The sequence below is a fragment of the Dinoponera quadriceps genome, unplaced genomic scaffold, assembly GCF_001313825.1.
Source record: "Dinoponera quadriceps isolate SergipeBrazil2010 unplaced genomic scaffold, ASM131382v1 scaffold2088, whole genome shotgun sequence".
NCBI classification, from domain to species: domain Eukaryota; kingdom Metazoa; phylum Arthropoda; class Insecta; order Hymenoptera; family Formicidae; genus Dinoponera; species Dinoponera quadriceps.
Genome location: NW_014556152.1, coordinates 711743 through 730548, shown reverse-complemented (window position 1 = coordinate 730548; position 18806 = coordinate 711743). Strand labels below are relative to the sequence as shown.

The window sequence follows — 18806 nt, the reverse complement described above, 5'->3', positions numbered from 1 at the left end:
GGACCAACGGTTGGGAGGGGGGGGGGGGTACAGACGAATGGATAGGCGGTAGGAGAGAAACGAGCTCGAATTTCTCATTCGCGAAGGGGTAACTCCGCGAATTTCCGCCGCGGCGCGCGAATTGAGCTAAACGGCAAAATGACGTTAAAAGTCGGCTTTTGAAATTTAGACGTGGTTTCGAGTGTGTTGCTCCCTTTTAACCCTTCCGGCCTAGCTGGTTACGAGAGAGCGGGGATAATGTTTAAATACTCTACTTGGTTTGGTTGGCGGAGTTTAACTGCTCGTCGTAGTTTCCTACGGTGGTTGTTTGTATTTTGTACAAAAAAGTTTATATAGACAGAGAAAGTCGTCCCGATTTCTCTCTCTATCTCTTATATATTAAAAAACATTTTGTACTTTTGTTAAAATCGGTCTTTGTTAAAATTTTTGTGTTAAATTTTTAACATTTCCGTTTGCTAATTTAACATATTGTGTTCATATTATCTCAACATTTTGTATTGTATCGATATTCAGCGTGTATAAGTGCTAAAATATTACATTTTAGTATTAATTATAGCATTTTATTAATATTAATTACCGTATTAATTTTGTGTTAATTTTTGACGTGATATCTGTGTTACATTTCAACATATTTACCTTGTAACATAAAAATTTGAGCGTACTGTTTGGAACATGTGAAATGTGTTAAATTTAACACGATCTTTTACCATGTACAAGATAAAATAATTCTTAATAACGAATAAATAATATTAAATGTTAAAAATATATTTATTGCATTATAGAAATGATTATTACATCATAGAAAATTACATTATGGAAGAAATGATTATTAAGTATTTATTAATGCAACATAATTTAATGCAAGTGACAAACATAAATCTTATATGTAACAGTAGCGCATTTAAAACAAACGCGTTTTAATGTCGAGAACAAAATTTATACTGACCATATACTCGGTATTCAGGAGGTGCTTCGTACCAATCGGCAATCACACGATGTCTTAAATTGTAAATCTAAACGTTCGACGGGGTAGTAATCTAGCGGCTTCGGTTGGCGACGACAGGAACGGGAAAAATGCAGCGGTATATAAACCGCAAATGGAGCCGTGTGTATCTGACAGTTTAAGAAATTGTGCCGTATAAAATCTCGGTCGCATAATGAGAACGTTTCTCTAAATATGCAGGGGCCGAGCATCAATATGCAATGCCGCTTTCCGTCTCTCCGCGACCGAGAAATACAAAATTAAACGCAATACGGCTCTCGCTCATAAATATCCGATATGACAGCTATAGGAAAAATCGAAATATATGGACAAGCAATATATATGCGCGTCGCAGGAAGCGATAAAACATTATTTCCACATTGCGTTATAAACGCCGACTTTTTGCAACGTTTTTAGAATTTTCTCTTCGCGGGATATCGCTGTTTCCTGTCTTATTCGTTGCTATATTAAGTTATTGGCGCATAATAAAGAAACACGGGAAAGAGGATTCTGTCGATTTTTTCTTTCGTTGTTGTTTTTTTTTTTTTTAAGTCTCGAAGCGCCCACCGAATGTGTCAGTACGAAGAAGAAAAAAGAAGAGATCTTAGCGTGACTGCGGCAAATTAAAAGCGAGCTATCGTGGCGGAAAATAAACTTTTTGCGATGACGATTATACTTGTCGCTTCACGTCAACGTCGTAATATCCGCGCGCGCGATACTATCCCGCGCATCGGAATAAATATCGAGCACAAGCAAAACTGAAATCTTCTTCTTGCAGTTTTGAAACCTACTATTACCATTACTACTGTATTACAAACATGAATAATTTTAACGAGTTCCTTAAATGACAGCAATTTTTCAGCGGAGGAATTTTCAACGGACATTCCGCGGAAAGGATATATCTCAGAGCTGAACTTTACAAAAGAACACGCTCCTCCGCGTAATTCTAAGTAGCGTTTTACATTACTTTCGGCAAGGACTGAAAACTTGCGACTTTGTGCACATCTCCGGCGGAGATGTCAAGAGGTTATTTCTCTTGGCGCGGACAATTTCAAAGGTCAATAACGGAAGTTCCCTACTCGTATTCAACGGGTTAAAAGAGCGAACGGCATTTTCCATTATGAGCCCGCCATTACAGCGGAATGAGTTTACGAGCGCCATGAACTTACGTTTCAATAACAGTAACTTCCTAAATTATCAGCGCGTGCACGAAAGTGCAGCGATGCTGCGGCATCGTTAAAACGAAGGGGCAGCTCGGGACGAGTTCCGGACGGAGAAACCCGTTCTCATTCCCTCCCCGCCGCCTGCCGTTGCCATTCCTCCACCCTCGCGCCTTTTGAAGGTAACTCATGTGGCGACTTGAAAAAATATCAGTCGGAGATTCGCCCGGTCTGTTAATCCCGCCGCTTCATCGCCGCATATTTGCTACATACCGAATATACGAATTTGCCACTGCAAAAAAATTCTATTTCGATAAAGCCCGGCTCGATTTTATTTCCTGTAACTTGTGTTATTTCTCCAAACAACGTAGCATTCGTGATTTTTTTTTTGTTTTTCGCTTTGAACATGTATTTTTCTTTTATATACACACGATTTAAAAAATATTGCTTTTGTCACTCCGTAGAGATGTTCTTGAGAAAAAAAGCCGTTCGGAAGAATATTTGTTGATCGAAGATGAGCAATATATCATTTATATGTCGTGATCGAAAGGTACGTTTGATAACGACACGCGTGTTCATTAAAAATTTTAACACGTTTGTTCCTATGCGATAACCGTTTTGCGTTATTACAAGATTTTCACAAGCGGAAATTTTTTTAAACCTGGAAAGAGAGAGAACGCGCATGCGATTTTCTAAATTATATTTCCCCGCTTGCATAAGGCACACGGAAGCGACTAAAAATACGGCCTTTTGCGCAAATGGAAAGATCACGAAGCGAAGGGTTAAAAACGACTGGTGGCGGCGGGATAAAATTCGCGGGTTACTCCGCCGCAGCCCTATCTGGGGAAGAGAGAGAAAGAGATATCATTTGCTCGCTCAAATATTTGGACATCCATGCCGGATCTCGTCTTTTCGCTCGGCCGCGCTTCGACCTCGCTCGTCGCTTTTTTTTCGCCGCGCATCCCGCTCGCGGATCGGCGAGAAGGTGGACGGAGCGGCGGAAGGGACGTGTGGAAAAAAGGGGTTAGAGGCGAATGTGGACCTCTCTTGCACTTTAGCCCGATTAAATAGTACGGTCCTGGCCGGGTGGTTGGTAATTACGCAAAGTGGTTGGCGGTCTCTAGTTACTTCGCGTTTTCCGGCGAACTTCGCTTCCGCCACCCCTCCGCCGACTCTCGTGATTTCTCGGCGAGGGAAAACGAAATTTCCACCATCCACCATTATCCCGCGGCCTTGTCGTATCGACTGCCGTCAACGATCCGTATCAATCTGTGCGTGCCAACTTTCCCCTCGCAAATCGCGATGTGAAAATTCAAGAGATGATTCTTAAAGCGCCGGTGCAGCTGCACATGGAGCGTATTGATTTCTTATTAATGAGATAATGCCGTGTACGTCCGCCGAAGCGTTATTTTGCACGTGGCGTGCATTAACGTTTCGTAAGAAATGAAATTGTGAAATATTCACGGCCACAATATAACAATACAATTTTGTATGTTTCCGTTCGTACAAAGGAAATTGTCACGTTTACTGTCAATGTAATCGCCAACGTAACTTTTTGCAAACAATTGCGTTATCGCGAATGTCGTTGACATATTACAGAAAACCGTCAATCTGATAGAAATTCAATATTACGCTTTTTTTTATAGATTTTAACGCTTCCACGTGAACAAACTGTCTTCGTGGTTGTTTTTCAACATTGTATACACTTGACAAAATACTAATCTAAAGCGGAGGTCGTTATAAATGAATATCATTGAGCTTTTGCGGCGACACAATTTCTAATTCCGCGACGCGACATTGTCTTCCGGTCGGCCGGGATTCTCAGGATCGATTTCTCACGTCGGGAATTCATCGTTCGTGAGAAGCGACGGATTAATCCGCTTCGTTCATCCGATATGCATCGGCGGCGGACAGAACGACGAGCGGGAGAGCGCGGGCGCGAGGCGGTCATAAAATCCAGATGGAATCTAAACCCGAGGACAGGCATAATAGAATCGTGGCGTGGGCCAATATTCGCGAAATATTTAGCGGACGGATTTCGCGGTGGGAAACGCGGGATCGCGCGACGCCGAGTGGACGAGATAGGATTGGATGCATCGGCGGGACGATTTTAAAGCGCGCAGGGGACGCGCGCGCGGTCGCTTCGGCCCGCCCCGATCGACGTAATATATACCTATCGTTGCGGTTTGCGCGGGGTTGCGGTTTCGATTTGCGACCGGCAAATGGAATCACGCGTCCCCTTCGCGGCGTCGAGTCCCGGACATTATAATCGAGCGACCGATTCGCACTCGCGCGAATTCGTCTCGTCTTTCGCTCGGATCTCGACTCCTCGCGCGACTCCTCGCTGCCCGGTAAAAAGTGCATCGCTGCAGGAAGCCGGGGTAATCAAATCAATTTCAGCGCGAATTTGCCTGCTTCTTGCCGTCCGCAGTCCCTCGCGTTTACCGACGTTATTTCGCCCGCGCGAGAACGCCGTACCGGCTCTCGTCGCTTCTTGCTCGCTCGCTTGCACGCAAAACGCAAGCAAGGTGGGAGCCGTGACCGTTTTAATCGCGCTGGGATTCCGCATCGAGGCGCGACGATTTATCGGCGATTTTCCCGGTACCGTTGCTATACTCGTCGCGATATCGATCGGCACAGGAGGACATTTCCGGGCTTTGCGTTCTGCATTCAATTTAATCCGCACATTGTAACGCTGCGAATTCTTAGGTCACTCGATGTGTATAAATTACGCTATATTTAAGGCCGGCATTCATAGTCGGATCTTACATTTAAGACCGTCTTAAATTTATCTTCAGACGTTGCGTGATCAGTGAAATGAGTCATAAACATCTGAGGTGAAATTAAGACAGCCTTAAATATAAGATCCGACTGTGAATACCGCCTTATATGTGTGAAAATCCTAAATACGAATATATCCAGATTAGGAGAGACCGGGGCTAATTGATTAAAGGAATAAGTCGACTAATCGATAATTTTTTACACATTTTTTTTAACGGATTACAGAATCAAGCAAGCAGAGATTTCAAACATGCCGAAGATGATTGCGGAATCTCTACTTTTTGCTCTCGATACTGTGATCTGTTAGACAGCAACAGAAATCATCAATTAGCTAACTAGAACTCCGGTCGCCTCTACCTATTTTCTAAAAGATGCAAATCTTTATTAGCATACAGTGGTTGCTATTGCATGACTTATTTCGCGGCGATATCAGGGATTTGTATTCTGAATGCTGTTGAGATTGAAAACATAACCATCTGCGTTTTTCATTCACGTCATGAGAAAATCTGATTACTCGAACGTCACGTCGCGCGACCTAATAAATATGCAACATGATTCTTCGGTCTTTCGATGCCGCGCTCCTTGCCGCGCGCGCTGTCAGAGATTGACATGTAAATCATGCTGCGCCTTTTTGCCGACCATCGTAGGACATCATTAAGCCCCTGCACCCCCGGGGGCGGCGGCCACGTAGAGGCATTCGGACGACGAGCAATAAATGTCGCGGGCACATGGTATAAATAATCATCGATACGACGACAGGCCGCTCGTAATTAAGCGAGATGGTGATGTACTGAAAAGCGTAAAACGCGGAAATTTATGTCCCACGGCGAGGGCCGCGTAAAACTGGACGAGAGAACTCGAAGGTGGCGCGTCGTGTTTCGATTGATGTCGTGGCGTGTTTCGTCCTTTCACGACCATTACCGGTACGAAAAAGTATCGGATTCTTGCAAGTTAAGACGAATAAGCGTCGATATTTGCAAATTTATCCCCGTCCCGTTTCGCACATTTATCCGTTTTCTCGCGAGTGACTTTCAGGTGTATTTATTTTCATACAATCACACTCGGTATTTGCTGTTACATTTGTTACCGGAAAATTGATATTTTCAATTATTCAATGACGGTGATGCTTGCTGTGTGCGAACGGCATATTCGACGCTTGCTCCTCGTTTATTTTATAATAGCATTTCCCTATTTTTCATAATCACAATAATTCGTCATAATTATTCGAACGAGCGCGCGTTTGCTAGAGATATTGTACCGTAATGTATGCATAATTTGACGAGCCTGGAAAATACCACCTGTCAAATCGGATCTTCAGCGTCCCACGATGCGATAAACTAATGTCAGATAACCGAGGAATTTCGTTGCGTGGGCCGCGGGATTCTCCGTTAGTCCAAACAGTAATAACAGTACCGACGCGCGACGCAATCTTCGATAATCGCGCATTCGGAGTCACAGTCGGAGTCTTCGATCGCAGGTGTGCTGTTGGATTTACCGATTTTTGTTGTCCATGTTCAGAAACATAGAGAGAGAGAGAGAGAGAGAGAGAGAGAGAGAGAGAGAAGAGGAGCTTGCCTCTCTTTCTGGTCTGTACTTTCTCTCTCTCTCTCTCTCTCTTTGTCCTTTTCTTCATCCTCGTTCTCCTCGGCGCGTTTAATCGGCCCAGGCGAAAGCCCATTACATCAGATGGCTTTGTCACGCCGGTGGCACCGTCGGAGAATTAATAACCCCGCTACACTCACGACGTGTACGCACCCCTTCCCCTCCTCTCCCCCCTTCGTCTGCTCCCTTTCCGTATCCGCCGCCCAAAACACTTCGGCCGAATTATTTGTTCGACACGATTCGATACGCGCGTTTCTGTCGTATCTTATCTCCGATCTAACGTCGCACCCTCGACGCGCGCGCGCACTCTCGCGCGAGATGCAGGGACGAACGAGAGAGAGAGAGGAAAAAAGGAGAATAAAAAAGAAAAAAGAGAAAAAGCGGCGAGGCAGCTCCGGAAGATGCGATACAGAGCGCCGCCGACACCTCGGGGCGTTTGCCGCTTCTCTACACTCTGGTCTTTTTGTGAACGAAGAATACGACCTATTTTTAATTCCGTACGTTAACGTAAACGCGCAGAGGGGAAATTAAAGGATCTATCCTTCTCTTCACCTAACACGAGCTTGCAGGTTTACAAATAGCGAGCGGATTCTCCTCTTATGAGGATTTATCTCGTTTATTTTTATCCCGTGTATGTACTACGATGCATTTAAGATAATTCGACGTTTTTGTTGTTTGAGAGAAATTCTACCCCCCCCCCCATTCCGTGAGCCACTTTCTAGAATTTCCATGTCGCATAATTTTGTTAAGCGACGAGCTATTTCAAACAGCGCATCGCTTAATTTTGCGCGCGCAATTTCTCGCGCGCGAAGTAACTCGTCGGCCGACCGATGAGAATCTCCGTGGATAACTCATTGGGAGAATCGAGAAAGGGTTTGCGGAAGAGGGAGACATCTGTCAGTATTTCTCGCGGGAAGAGGAGTGAATTGAAATGAAGAGATCAGAAACGAAGGAGTAAAGAGGGGGAGGCGAAAAACTCGCTGGAATCGGCCGGTCGATCTGCCGGCTGGCGGGATAATAAAAAACGACGCGAGAGGGTAAAGAACGCGCGAGGAAGCGAGGGGCGAAGGGGAAGAGTCGAACGCGGAGGAGAGTCGCGGGAGAAGAGAGCTATCCATTAAAGGCCCTCGCGGCCACCACCGGCAGCCCCCATTTTTTTTTTTTTTTCGAGACTTCGTTGAAAGGGGGATTTGCCGCCTTTCCTGTTTCGTCGTTCGAGATATCGCCGTGCGTGGAACGCAATTAAGAGATTAAAATGGGAGCGTAATCGTTCGCTCTCGGTGCGCTTCGGCGGCAAGGATAATGGTTCGACGGGGGACGCTGCTCGAGTGCGCGGCGCAACTACAGCCAGCAACGACCGGGTTGGTGCGCGCTGGTAATGCAGTTCTGCTTTTCGGCGCTTTTGCGCGGGTCCCACACGAACACACACGTGCATACGCACGCGCTCATGCATCGGCGCTTTTTCCGGGTCTCCGACGGCGTATTGACCCGCGACGGATATGGAGCACGAGAAGCCCACGGATTATTATTGGCCGAAATATGAGCCGCGCTCCCGCTGGAAGAAGAGAATAAGGAAAGCCGCGGACCCGTAAATAATCGCCTTCGATCGGCAAACGGTTCGGGCATCTTGCAACGTTGGCACTTTATCGCTTCCAGCATGATCTTTTTTGTCCTCCTCGTCGAAAAGGAGGCGCGCGTTTTCTCCTTCGTTAAGGGATTATAGCGTGCTCACGTATGATAATTCATTGAGTGTAAATCTCATTTAATTTCGACGTACGGGGGAACATGAATTTTTTTTCCAAACCTCAATTTCGGAACGCGATACCTGCTAACTATCCTCCACGTCGGTATTGTACAGGAACTCATTGTAATTTGGGGCGTATAATCCGGAGCTTTCCCTCGCCCATATCATGTTTCACAGGTTTGCTCGGATAATTGTTCCCGAGCAACGCGAAAGTGTCGTGAACATCGGCAATCTGAGGCGATGTTGTAAGATCCGCCTCGCGGACGATCTCGAGAATTCCAACGTAAAAGTCGAGCAGACCCGGAACATCTGCGGGACGATAATGCGATCTTTCCAGCCGACTCGAGCCCTCTAAACATCACCGGAGGACATTAGAAACGCGCCCTTCGCTGATAATAAATTCCCGCTCGGTCGACGGAATTAATCGCGTCCGGGGCGTACGGCACTCGGCGGATCAAGAGCTTTTCTTATTCGCGCGATATCGTCGGTTCGCCCCGAGCGAATGGCTGTCGGTTCTGCCAAATTTAAGGGCTCCAGCGATCCGGCGCCAATGCGCGTTTAAATTGATGGCTTCACGGTCCCTTGCATTTCGCGCTTAGGTACTTCGTATCTCCCCCTCCTCCTCCTCCTTCGGGCGAGGCCCACACCCTCCTTCTCGCGCGAGGGAGGCGCGATCTGGAGCTTTATCCTATTAATCAATGCGCATAAATTGTTTTAAGGGAATCGTTACCGCGCCATTCAGACACACTACCGTCGTCGTCGTCGTCGGGGTTAATGTCGCGCGCAGAATGAGGGGGTAAAATCGAAGCGGCGAACCGGAATCATTAGATGTAACACGAAATAGACGCCAGTGGGCCGAGATTTATTGGCCTGGAAGTGGGAATTCCGCAGCTGCACTCGCCCGTTTATTATCGCCAAACGGCGCGATACGAAAGACTTCGTTCCGTGACGGAGACGGGACCGCGATTTGCATCGCGCTCGATTCACGTGTACCTGTCTCGATAGTGCGCCGATTAGATCTTTCTCATAGATACACGGGCAACGTATTCGTGCGCTACCCGAATGGCGAACTAGAAAATTTCACAAATCGTCTTCCCGCTGCACGCACGAGATAGCTAATTTAAAAAGTTCACCTATATATACATCACCGGGGAAAAATGCACTTTGAATGACTCGTGAAGTAAAATTCGCTCGAGAGGAAGAACGATCGAGGAAAAATCCGCCGATTACGCGTTCTTTATGAAACGCCCCCATGTGCTCTGAAAGCGTTGGTGATTAGTTGTATCACAGAGAGATGAAAGGTACGAAATTATCCGGCGTACTGTGTGAAATGCAAGCGCGATAAAATTTTTGCGATTATTAAACGGAAAGGGGGAGATTTATATATTTTCGACGTGTACGTTTAATTAGTCGCGAGCGAAATGAGGATGGGAAGGGACCGTTCGTTAGAGTCAGTCGGCTGATAACGAAAAGCGATTCAGCAACTGATATAAGCCTGAGAAATGAGCTCGCGATTATGTACGGTTGAGCGATTTCGCGTTTATTTCTGATGAATAATTTCGGCGTGTTGCGGCGGAAAGGCAGCGGCGGGCCTTTCATCATAGAATTCGCCTGCGATGCGAGCTCATTACGCACCGAGCAATTTAATTCGAAGTTGAAACGCTGGATTATGAGCTGGTCCGCTGATATTAATATCAAACGATTATCTCGCTTGATTATTGTTATTGCCGTGCGATTAGCGGGCGGATTTATGCGTCCGCGTCCGCTCGTATGAGCTAATAATACGAATTATCTCGCGCCAATATAGCAAATATTTATTGTATGCGATTATTACGAGGCAGTAATAAAATAATCTTGAAATATCAACTTAGATCGCACGGCGAAACTGAAGGTTAATCATTTCCTTATTCATCGCCTCGCGCATGCTTACGCGTTCGAAACCACAAAATTAAAGGAAAGTCAGAAATGAAGTAAAAGTACAAAGTTTATGAACGCATTAAATCGAAGAAGCTGTAATTTTGGAAGATCGCATTTATAGATTAACGAGGCTTTCTAAACGTCGTCAAGCGAGCACTCTCAGGTCAGGTGAAACTTTAAGTTGCGATGGCGAAGAAAAATAGCGGCGACAAACGGTTGAACTCAATCACGACTATCGATTAAAAACACCCTGCCGCGTAATCGTGTCTGTTCAACTCCTTCCGAAGAAATCAGTCTTTGCTTTTGGAAACTCTGTCTTTCTCTCTCTTCCTTTCTCTGCTTTCTCTTCTTCTGTATCTTTAGTCTGTTATTGCCGTCTCTGGGCCAAACGGTAGGGTGTGACAAAAATAAGAGAGCAGAGATAAGAGAGGAAGAAGGCGGTAAGAGGTAAATAAGGAGGAAATAATTCGTAAGCGACCGCCCCCGTAAGTCGATGTCTCTCCGGGGGCCGCGGGAAGGTCGAGAGGAGGATGGTGGCTCGTGGAGGTGGCTTAACTCGCGTTATTCTCGTTACCGCCGGAGCAAACGACTACTCACGTCACTGCGGGCATTTCCTTTTCTCCTGCTTTCCTCTCCCAGCCGTTCTTCCAGCTTCCAGGCACTGCGGGCGGCTTCCGGTGGTTGCTATCCAGCGGAAATCTTACGGGACGCCGGGTATAAACGAGTGAGCCCGCTACCGTCACCGAGAGTCTGTGTCAGGTCTTGATACGCGCGTGTGTACGGTTTGTTCTTTCTTCTTCTCATTTACATCAATCTCCAAGAAGCTAGCCGACTCGCGTACTGACGATATATTCGATTCGATATCTATACGCTGGACGCGATCGAATTCGCTCGCGGGATAGAGAAACGTGAAAGTGATCCCCGGATGACATTTCCGTCAAGTAGGGGCATTTTCGCTTGTTTCACGTCGCAGCGGGCGATTTAATTTCAGAATGCAATTTAAGGATATCAGCGTCGAAAGGCTGTGACAAATCCCAAAGGGGCGAGTTACTTCAAGTATTGTCTCTACCAAATGAGGTGAACCACCGAGTACGCACTTGAAACCGTTACTTTTTCGCGTACATACTCTCAAAAAGCCTCCGGAGTATGAATAAATCGCATTTCTCTCCTCCTCCTCTTTCTTCTTCTTCTCCCCTTTCTTCCTCCCTTCCAGATTTACCAGCGATACCGCCACCACCCTCGCGCACCATGCACGCCGTAATAACGAATAATGCGGGGCAGTTAGACGGGCCCCGACCCTGCGCTCTGGTCCTTAAGTGAAAAGTGAGCCCTCGTTCCGTGGAGCACCCCTAAGCCGGGATCGTGCACGCGGAACACGCAGCGAGGATCAAGTCCTTCGGAAGGGGGCGAATAATATAATCGTTACCCGCGGCGTTCGCGTAATTTTTTTTTCATCTCGCGGCGCGACGTGACGGCCTTCGACGTCGATGACATCCGCTGTCTGACGGCGGTTTAGCCCCTTTCCTCGCGAATTGACACGACGACGATATCCTGGGAAAATGACAGAACGATAAAAAAGAGCCGATGTTAGCGGAGAGAGACACGGTTTACGTTCTCGACATTTCGAGCGGAAGTATATGATGTTACGTATTACGACTTGACGTATCTCCGCCGTGTGATATAAGCCGACTAGCTTATAACTCCATTACTTATTACGCTCGATATTCCAGCAAGATCGATAAAGGCCTAAGAAGAGGAGAGAAAAAGCACACACACACACGCGTAACACACACAGACGTGTGATCGTGGATGTCGAACGCTCTACACGCTTTATTGCACTTCGTCGCGGTGAAGCGCGTCGTACGTCGTGTCAGCAGCGAGATCGCATTCTCGTTGATCAGACACGATACTGACAATATTAATTGTATCATCTCGTTAGATAGAATCACCGATAACTTGTCACTCGCTTCTTCTGTCCCGAGCTCATCCATCTTTTTAGTCGCATTACGCGCTTTCTCTCAGTCCGCTAATACAAAAATCTATATCTACTTTAACATCGAATAACAAGAATCGCATTGTAATCCTCACATCGCCGGAATCTTTGTCTCGCAGTATCGCATTCTATCAAACTAATTTGCCCAGCTACTTCGGAATATGGAAGCAATTTTTGACGCACACTTTCGCAAAGTTCCACGAGGTAACGTTAACGTGGTTACTCGTTTCGTGGACGGAACGCAAAAAATCGCGAATTCTGCCCGCAGGGCCATCCACGCCGTTCACGGCGAGGACGAATCTTTCGGCAGCCGCGTTCCTCCGTCCTTTCTTCGAGGTTCGCCGATGGCGTTCTCCCGGTTCCTTTAAAATTATCGGCGCTTTACGGTACTCGGCTATAATCGCTTTACGTTCCGCCGCAGCGCAGCAAGACGAAGTAGCGAAGCTCGACCTCCGTGCATACGCGAAGTTATTTACACGGCAAATACACATCACGAATGAATCAAGACTAATTTGACGGTTTTCTAATTTCGCCCCGTGGAAGAGGCGCGCCGCCTTTTTGCGCGACTTCAATTTGACCTCCTCGGTGGCCGGCGTTTAAGCGAAATATAATACTGCCCCGGTCCCGTTATCGAGCAGCAGCTCGCGTTACATTATGCAAATTAATTTCATTTTCCACGATTTTTTTACGACCTACGGTGAATGAGCGAGATTCGCAGTACTTGAGGGACGATTTGTTAATTTCTATAATGCCTTCCGCGCTATAACAGGAGAGAGAGAATTTTTTCTCTCATCGCGTAATGACAATTGTAGCTTTAGCTCGTGTAACTTTGCGGATGTGAAGTTTAGAAAATTAATTTGCGCAACGCGTGAAAAAAATTGCCCCCATATTCCGGAGTAGCCGGGCAAATTAGTTCGTGAAGTGCGATACTGCGAAACGTTACGAAGATTCCGGCGTGTGTGAAGATTACAATACGATTCTTGTTATTTAGTATGAAAGTAGATATAGACTTTTTAGCGGACTGAGAGAATGCACGGATGTAACGTATACTGTGTATTATAAATTTATATTTATTAAAGTAATTATGAAACTAGCAGTCAATGATAAAGAGAGAGAAAGTTTCATAATTATACTTGTTAATTCGACATAAGCCATCAGTTTCGAGATACACCCGTTCCAAGATTTATGTGCGACGACAGCTCGAAAGTCGATTGAAAGCTCACGCTATAGACCGACATATGTTCTATAGATAAAGCGCGAGCTGAAGTCTTTGTCACATCGCCTATTCGATAATCTCATCCATGTCACGCTCGCAATAACGTTCGATTGCTAATAGGTGCGACGGGATCCCGGCTCGAAGCGCTTTCGCTTCTCCAATTCGAAGATATCGAATTTGCATTTTCTTGCATTTGCATTTTCTTGGGAGCCGGCGAATCTGCAGTTTCCGCGCGAGTCACGGAAACTGCACGGTCCTTGCAATGCGATGGCTATGTCGTTATCTTCTGATATCGCGCGAACATGAGAATCTTATCTGAGATCTGCGTTAATTCGTTTCTTAACAACGCTAATATTATTACAACGTTAATATCTCGTTGCTTCGAATTAGCGGAACGATACTAACTCTATTGATTCGCGAGAGGAGCATTTTCTGATGTAGTGTCATTCCTCTCAATTGCTTGTAATTAAATAATTATTTGATGGCAACAAGCGATATGTAATTCAGCGCTGTCATTCAGTCACTTAAGTCACTTTTTGTCATTTTTTCTTGTCAAGTCACTAAAAAATTCACTATCGTCCAAAACGGCCCATTATTGTCACTTTTTCCCCGAGTTGCAGTTAAATTTGTAAAATATAAAATATAAGCGTTCTACATTTATTTTTGCCGTCTCTTTCAATAAAACTGCTCCAAAAGCGTATTTATATCGTTCATGCTTTTGGTTTTTCTTTTTGTTATTTCGAATCGTTTTATGAAAAGAACTCGCTATATAAAATTATCCAAAGATAAACCTGGAAAAGTAAGAATAAAAGAAAATGAGAATAATGTTACTTGTTTGCTTAAATGGTCCTAGTTGCTCTTAGAATTTGACGAAAAATCTTTTTGACAAAATTTGACAAAAATACTTTTGATCGTTATTTTGACGTTTGAGAGGTCACTTTTTGTTGCCTTTTCTGCCAAGAAGCAGTCACTATATCACTATTTTGTTCCGATGACCGGATGACAGCACTGATAATTATACGCACACAATAATAGTCACACGAACACTACCCCATACTCCGGGGGGATTAATCGACCATTTGCGCGCATTTGTGACAGTTTTTACGACGCGCGTCGTAAAAATCAATTTATTAATCGCTCAAATACCTTCGCTTGGCGTAATTGCTGACGGAACGTGCGTCTACGCGCGCGAGTCCCCGAGAGATGACGAGGTACAAAATGGAAATCCGCTCTCGTCGAAGTTGCTCGCTCGCTCGCTCGCTCGCGTTCAAGTTACAAAGCCTGGTATCGGCTGCTGAAATTTTCAAAGCACCGTGTCAGCTCCACGTCGTGTCGCGTCGCGCCGAGGATGTCTGCTCGCGATGAGCCCCGGGAAAGTAAGACAGAAGCGGGCTTCGACAAGGACGAGGTGGAAGAAAGGTCGAGGGGGGAGAGAGAGGACGAATACGACGGCATTCGAGTGGTGCGGGGAAGCGACACGACGGAATTTCAGAAATTGCGCCCGACATTTTCGCATGCAGTGTGTATATACCGGCTTCCTGTACACTTCCACCTCTCCGTCGTCCTCTTCCTCATCCTCTTCATCCTCCTCATCCATTTCCTCTGGCTGTTCCTTCCAAGTTCTCGCGATCGAAACACCGGGGGATGTATCGGCGCGCTCGGGGGGTACCTCGATAAGCCGACAGTTTCGCGAGAGATGTCTCGGCTATGCGACGTTGGCTTCGAATTCGAATGAGTCAGCGGGGAGGGGATCGCGAACGGCGCGTAAACTTCGATCGCGCTCGAAATTCCATAAAGCGCTTTATTTCCCCGGGTGCAAAGCGCGGATCTCAGCGCGCGCGACAAATCAATCGCTCGACATACTCCTCGTACTCGCCGATTTCGCGCGAATAACGGTGCAGTTTTTAGTCTCCCATTGAAATTCTCGATAAGGATAAAATGGAGAGTGTGCTTTTTGTCGGCCGTAATATTCCTTCGGAAATGATCATTTCAAAGGAAAACGTTTGAAAGGAGCGTTCGCGAGAACCCGTTTGGATACGCGTTCTCAAAGACTCGAGCTCTCTCGCCCGTTCATTCGACGAGAAGCGAGAGAAACCCACGGCGGATTTTCCGCGGGGAAAATTGCAAGTTAATTTCCCGGTGCGGTCGGTCCCTCCGGCCCAAAGCGTCGGCTCGTTGTCGTCGTCAATTATTTTTAATTGTGCGCCGATCGGAGCCGCCAGGCTTTGCGCGACGTGCATTAAAATGCGCCTGGGTGTAAAATTGAAACTCGCGAGGCCGCAGTGGCCGCGCGCGCATTGTATTTCGTCGATTCGTTAATGTGATTTTCAACAAATAATTTTCATTCCCCTCGAACTGTCCCTCCTGCCCTCCCCCCTCCCCTTTACCCGCGCCAATTCGCCTACCTATCTACCCTGTTCATTGCTCGCGATCGTCCAATTCGTTGCGAGCATGATTTTGCACGAGGTCGTCGATGATGGACGAGTTCGTGCTTGAAATCATTGCGATACGCGGGAGAAAGAGATTGAGGGGGGGGAGGGGCGGATGGCAGGGAGGTCGAAGGGGTACACAGGGGGACGTGCGAGTGATTGGAAAGGGGAGGCGGCCGGCAGGTGCGTGGCTGTTCAATATTCATCGGCGAGAGGCGTCGAAATGATTTTAAGTGCCTGCAGAAATTGCCGCGGCACCGGCGTTTTCTGATAATCTGCATTATTTCGATCGCTTTGATCGCCGCTGCTTTAATAATATGTAGATTTATGTTTTCATCCGAACAGCGGCGGCAGCAGCGGCGCGTCACTTCTCCCACTTCTCGGCAGAGTCTAACGCGACGCAAAAATTGTTATTGAATTATTTATTGCGTTCTAAGTACCGGTGCGACGCATTTCGTTCGCTAGCACAGTGTATAAAGAGAAAGCTTGTTAAATATTACCTTCCGGCTTCCCGATGCAAAGAGAAACACGCTAGGTCGAAAATAAAATATTTCACCCGTGCATTAATAACATGAAACAAAATAGTATGTCGTTACAGATATTATAATATACAGTATTTAATCTAATGGCTGGCGAAGTATCGTGAAAATAATCACGAGATTATCGTTTGGAAAATTAACGGATCAGCCGATACTTTCCGAAGTATCACGCAAAACAAATTGCTATGACTATTTGGTTCGCGAGAAACAACGTTATCCGTATTTTGATACGTGATTTAGGCGCTGATCGTGCAGCGGGCTGAATAGCTTGAATGCACTTGAATGCATTTTTTCCGGGATTCGTCTCGAGAGAGAACTGCGCACAGTGATTCTGTGGTTCGATAAAAGCACCAACGAAAGAGAAAGAGAGAGAGAGAGGGGGAGGGAGAGAAAAATTTANGGGGGGGGGGGGGGACTTCCGGAGGTGCATCGCGAAATGCGGCGTTGGAATTCCTCCCAAAGGCGCTCGATTACCGATCTGAAAAATCCGCGGCAGAATAGCATTAAAGGTAGGAGAAGAAAAAAATACGGTCGCCGCAAGATTACCCCCCTCTTTCTCTCTCTCTCTCTCTCTCTCTCGTTCGTTCGATTGTGCGTCGAACGCGTACTCACCGCATGCATCCTTCCTCCTGTTTCCATCCCTTTCCCTTCGCCCCTTTGTAACAGATGATTCTCTCTTTCTCTCTCTCTCTCTCTCTCTCTCTCACTCTCAGTCTACTCTCTCTTCCTCACGCCGACCTCCGAGATGGGAATCGCGTTGTCATCAAGCTTATCGCGATTATCGCAGCGCGCCGGCACACGCACGCACAGCATCGTGTATAGCATCGCGATACGCGGTGCGAAGGGTGGAGGAGGGTAACATTGATGAAAGGAGAATCGCGGATCGCCGATTCTATTCGCGCGACGAGCGCACGGATACAAGGTTAGAGGAGATAGCATCGTCGGATTAATTATGCGTAATACGTAGAACGTGCACGCGCGCGTTCGAGAGCAGTTACGTTAGCGAGAGGATGCGCGTTCGTCGTTGCTTCCCTTACTCTCTGCCCCCCTTGGCGGTGGGACGCGGAGAGGTAGCCGCGACGCATTCAATTATCGTCGTTACCCCAGGAGTTTACAGATGTTTCGACGATAATCGCGTTGCTACGCGACTTTCACGTTGGTCGCGACTAAACACTGAGCGCTACTAAGCACTGCCGCCGGCATCGGAAGGAGCGAGAGAGAGAGAGAGAGAGGCAGAAGAAGGCCCGAGCCAAAGCGAGGAGCAGGGGGAATCTTCTTAATTAGACTCGTCGGAAAAATTAACGCGGTCCACTCGAAACGAACTGGCAGCGCTCCAGGTGCCTCGCGTCGCTGCACTTCCGCGGCCGCGGAAAAGCGCTGACCGATGCAATCTGCGGAGTGGTCCGCTGTGATGCGACCAGCGGTCGCGGCCCGATGAACTCTCTCTCTCTCTCTCTCTCTCTTCTTTGTCCGTCTCTCTCTTTCTCTCTTCCTCTCTTTCTTTCCGTTGCGGTCGTAATCGAGATGGTTGCTCGTTGACTCGCGATGCGCTCGTCTCGACGAGCCTCGTTCCGCAACATCTCGACGTTTCCGACGGATTTTTTTTAGCGGAAGCTGCAGCTCATGTGGAATCAGATATCCGAGGTGCGCCGAAGGCTCCTCGCGGAGTTTCTTCTCGCATCATGTCGTTCGGCCAATCGCGAATCTTTTCTTTGCTCTTGAAATCTCGTCAGACGTCGTTTACAGAAAAATGTCGGACGCTCTCGGAAATTAAGACGAAACGATCGACGGGTCTTCTCGTTTTTCAAGACACACTAATTTACCATATATCGTAAATTTGCCATCGGTATCGTTTTTTTGGAAATATCTGCTTGAGTTTTTTTTATGAAACATTTGGGTGTCCCAAGATGTACTGTTTAAATCTGCTGCGAATGCGATATAATACAGGCTATCATAAAGCCACTGGCCAATCCCGTGTCGAAATTTCAGTTCTAATTTAAGTCTATTTAATTCAGCGTTAAATCTTCAATTGTCTTTTCAATTGTGCGCCCTTTGATGCTGCAAATGGAAAGTTATTTCCCTATTTGAAGACTTAATGTAGAACCGAGTAGACTTAATGTAAGACTGAAATTTCGATTCGGGATGCTTTGAAGACTTGTGCTTCTATATAAAATAATTTCTTACATTTAACATATTTTTCAAGCGAAGAGTATTCTGTTCCGTCTTCTTTGCTGAAGTATTCCGTTCTCTCTCCTTTATTATTCTTATCTCCCAATATGGCGGCACAACTCCCTATTTCTTTCTTACTTCTATAAGCGGGCGCGTTTTACCCAAGATTTAACATCCGCGACGCTCGCGCGAAAATGCGCAATTTCATGCGTAATCCACGTCGCTCCTTTCCGGCTCCCTTTCAGTTTTCTCGACGAAAATTTCGCGGTGGGCT

At 46.6% G+C, this 18806-nt stretch overlaps 1 protein-coding gene across 5 annotated transcripts in view; it reads left to right on the top strand.

Annotated features, from left to right (window-relative positions):
- Positions 1–18806, top strand: part of LOC106747017 (latrophilin Cirl-like) — a 362126-nt gene that overhangs the window by 53207 nt on the left and 290113 nt on the right. The gene's annotated exons all lie outside the window — the stretch shown is intronic.